Genomic DNA, 4,092 nt, shown 5'->3' with positions numbered 1-4,092 from the left:
ACTAAGAACTGGGATGTGTCCACTTGGGACTGTCTTTGTTGTGTCAAGGGAAATGTATCGGGTTATCGACACCGATGAAAACATAACGTTTTCAGCACTCGTGAGTGTCTAAAATTTCAAACGAAAGCAAAAGAGTGAAGCTCTTGAACTTCTCTTTGTAAGACCCAGTGGTTCCCACATGCAGCCGTTTTATTGCTGCGAACTTTAAAAGTGCTTCCTGGTGAACACTTCCTAGTAATTGTTGCTGGAGGCTTAGTTTGTGCTGCTATTCCCAACCACACTCCCTGAAGTATTTACTTGTGACTTGCTCCAACTCAAACTTATCCCAGTTTCCCCTTATAAAGACTTTGGGAAACTTGTGTTTGGTTCACCGTTTGCATTTGTTGATTTACGTTAATTTATCATTTACATACAAACCATTTATGCAACCTTCAAAAGGAGCTTGTTTTACCTAAAATCCACAGGTTTCACTCCTTTTCCTCCAAGTTTCTCTGTTTTACCATAATTTGTGCTATGTGTCATTTCTTTAACTGGTAGATGTATCTCGTTACGACACAGCTTCAAATCATTATACGGCGTTGAAATGGAGTGTTTGGTGGAGTGAATACACACTTTGCTTTCAGACTTTGTACAGCTCAGCAGGTCTGGGCTTGGTTTTGACATGAACGGAGGAATCCAAATGCTGTCTAATTCTGCTTCAGGTTCTGAAAAAAAACTGCTCGTTATAAACTTTCAAGTGCATTTTCAGAGATATGTTTTATCTCAAGCTGCCAGAGTAGAGCTTCTGTTTTAAATACTTGCTATAACTTGCCTCATGAGTGTGTGTGCAGCTGTTGTGTGGAAGTGTTGAATGCTGTTTAATGTCGCTTTACTGTGTTATCAGTGGATCGGAGTCAAAAATGCTTTAATACACAGGTGGAACATCATGTCTAAGCTACCTAAGCTTTAATTACTTGACACATTACTTGGCTCTGACATCTTCACTGATCATCTTGAAGGCTTCATTTCAAAATGTTATATATCCATTTCTGGAGGAGATGAACCATTAAAGGGACAGTTCACCCTAAATACATATTTTTCCTTTCACTTGAACTGCTATTTATCCCTCTATATAGTTCTGGTGTGGGCTGCCGAGGTTTTGAATCATCATCTGTAGAGATGTCGGCCTTCTCTTTAATATAATGGACTTACATGGCACTCAAAAATACATAAATAAAACTCAACGGCAGTGTCTCTTTCCAGAAATCACAACCGGGTTACTCAAGATAATCAACAGACCTCGTAGGGAGCAGTTTCATGTAGGAACTATTTTCTCTCCATGTCACCACACAGAAGGAAGCATGCATCTACTCATGGCAGAGAGGCTAGCTAATGAAGCTAACTAAGCTAGCGAATGTTACAGCTCAACCTTGTAGGACACCGTTAATATTTACAGCACGCACTGAAAAACGCAAGAGTAGAAGCATGTTCAGTACGATATAAGTTTGAATAAATGAGAATAATTCCCTCCTGCTCTGCTCACGAGGGCTGCGGATTGTCTTGTAGTAACCGGGTCGTGATTTCTAGAAAGAGACACTTCTGAGTTTTTAAATTTTACTTTTTCCTCACTTTTAGCTAAGGGTGTCACAATTTAAATTCAAAATCGAAAATAAGCATTCAATCTCAATCATCAAAATCAAAAGCAGGATCGCGATTCTCCCAATAATTTTTTTTCTCCACCTTCACCTACTCCGTCCCCTACTTGAAGCACGTGCTGAGAACTAATCACGGTGGGTTTAACAGGTTAGGTAGCTTGAAATAGTGATCTTACATTTTATCAATATTTATTATTTAAATTTGACTATATTGCCTCTTTGTGGTACATTCACCCAAAAAAATACGGTGGTTATATCAGACTTAATACCATCTGACCTATATTTCTGACGAAGACTGTGAATGGGCATGAAACTAATGAACTATTGATTGTTAGACAACAAGATTTGATAATCTAACAATGGTATTGCTTTCAAAAAAATAAATGTTTCAATCAAAAGTTGATCATGAATCGTATCATGACACCCCTGCTTTTAACACCACAAGGGCAGACATCACTACAGCTGATATCTCCACATGTCAGCAATCCGCACCAAAACAGTCTAGATAAATAAACAGTGTTTCAGATAAGAGGAAAGATAAATCATGATAATTTGCAGCTCTGGCCACATTTTGTCAGAAAAATGGTGAATAACTCGTTTTGAAATGAAGTTCTTATTATTTGAAGGTTACTGCTCAGCTCATGGCTTTAGCACAAACGCTGTGTCTTTTACTCCTGCACATATTTACTCTGCCTGTATGTTACATAATGTCCATCTATATGTGAGACTCAGTCAGACACTTGAAACATGTTGAGAGTTTTCAGATGCACCTTTGTGATATTTCATGTCTCAGAGAGTTAAATGACTACAGAGGAGGAGACGCTCTTTGTGTCTGTCAACAGATAGATAGAAAAGGTCAGAAGAGTGTGTTTTCGTGAATGTATCTTTGCCCAGGTTTAGGGTCAGTCTACGCCGATTCATTTCATAGATATCATAGATTCATTTCAAGAAGTCTTCAGTATTCACAGAATGTCCCAGGGCTCAGTTAAGTCCATACCGAACATAAGTTGACTCCAGTCAGCTGTTTAGACTGACCGTGAACCTGGTTGTTACACTCCTGATCTGAGAGAAGAGGGGCAATGATCCTTTGCCTCTGATAGAGCTCCCCCTGCTGGTCAGGATGGTGATCTTTCAGCTTGTAAGACTGAGAGCTTTAAACAGACACTGACAACTCCAAGACCCAAAAACTGTAGTCCAAGACCTCATTTATTTTTTTTAATATTTAACCATCCATTCATTATGTCGGTCTTTCACTCTACAGATACTCAAATCCTCACTTATGGCGACTTATCCCTCCGTTTTACTGCTTTTTTTGTGGTTTCTTTTAGCCTACATTGGTGTCAGATAGTTCGGGGTTCGCCACACAAGAAGAAACACTTAAGACAATCACAGCGAGGCTCCTAAAGGTTGAGTTTGTTCATTTTTATTTGGGATCACAGACTCACTGGATACTATTTTAATTCCCCTCATGTGGTGGACTCCATCTATCTCCATGTAGGATTAAACAAACACTTTAAAAAAGAGACCAAATGCGAGCTGAGGACCAAGTAGAGGTTGTTTTATCTTGAAATATTTAAGTCCAAGTGTCGCCTTGTTTCTTTGGGTCATGTGTCCTCCTCATCCTCACCTGCTCACTCACCAATAACAGGTTACACTCTGTCCTCGCTGCACACAGTTTGTGGCTACTTGAAATGTTTACATGCTTTAAAAAGTCATGACTTATTTTTATAATTGTTACTTATGTTTGGTGACTGTCCGACGTTTCTGTCCTCTTGCCTTGTCCGTTTAAATTTAACATTTTATCCGTCACTGCGCTTTATATGGTAAAATTTATTTTGCATTTTTTTGTCACAGTTTTCCTTTGAAGGACCTTTTCCCGTTTTTCTTTCAGACGCACAGCGTAGCTGTGTGTTGTGACAGTCAGTGTTGCTCTGGTCTCGGTAGCCAGGATGTGTCATTTTTCAGAGCTTCTGTAGATGCTGGTGTTGTTTTTCAAGGCAGAACAGGAAGAAAGTTGGTACAGAAAGACATCATGTTACCATCTAAATGTAGTGAAATGTCACAGTTGTTTCAGCTCCAGGATTGTGATACACAGAACAATGTAAAGGGCAATGATTACTCCCGTTTTTTCCCAGTTATCATGTGATTAATACTTGAGTTTCTGGACAAATTCTTCTCTTGAAGTCACCCTACAAACAAACAGCTCAGTGTTGTTTCACTGCTGTCAGTCAGATTCTGAATCAAATATCTTTTATCACCCAGAGAGAAATATATCAAACAAATTATGTGCAAATGAATCCTTTTTTTTTTTTTCACTGTACATTTCGGTGTTAACTTCCTGTTACCTTGCATTTCAGAAACCATGTCATTAATGTGTTACACACACCTGCACTAGTCAGAGATTATTACCAAATGTATGCCTGATGTTTGTATGTATCGTATGTTCAAGATTATCCTT

The sequence above is a fragment of the Pagrus major genome, chromosome 15 (assembly GCF_040436345.1).
Source record: "Pagrus major chromosome 15, Pma_NU_1.0".
Lineage (NCBI taxonomy): Eukaryota > Metazoa > Chordata > Actinopteri > Spariformes > Sparidae > Pagrus > Pagrus major.
Note: the sequence above shows the minus strand (reverse complement) of the source record.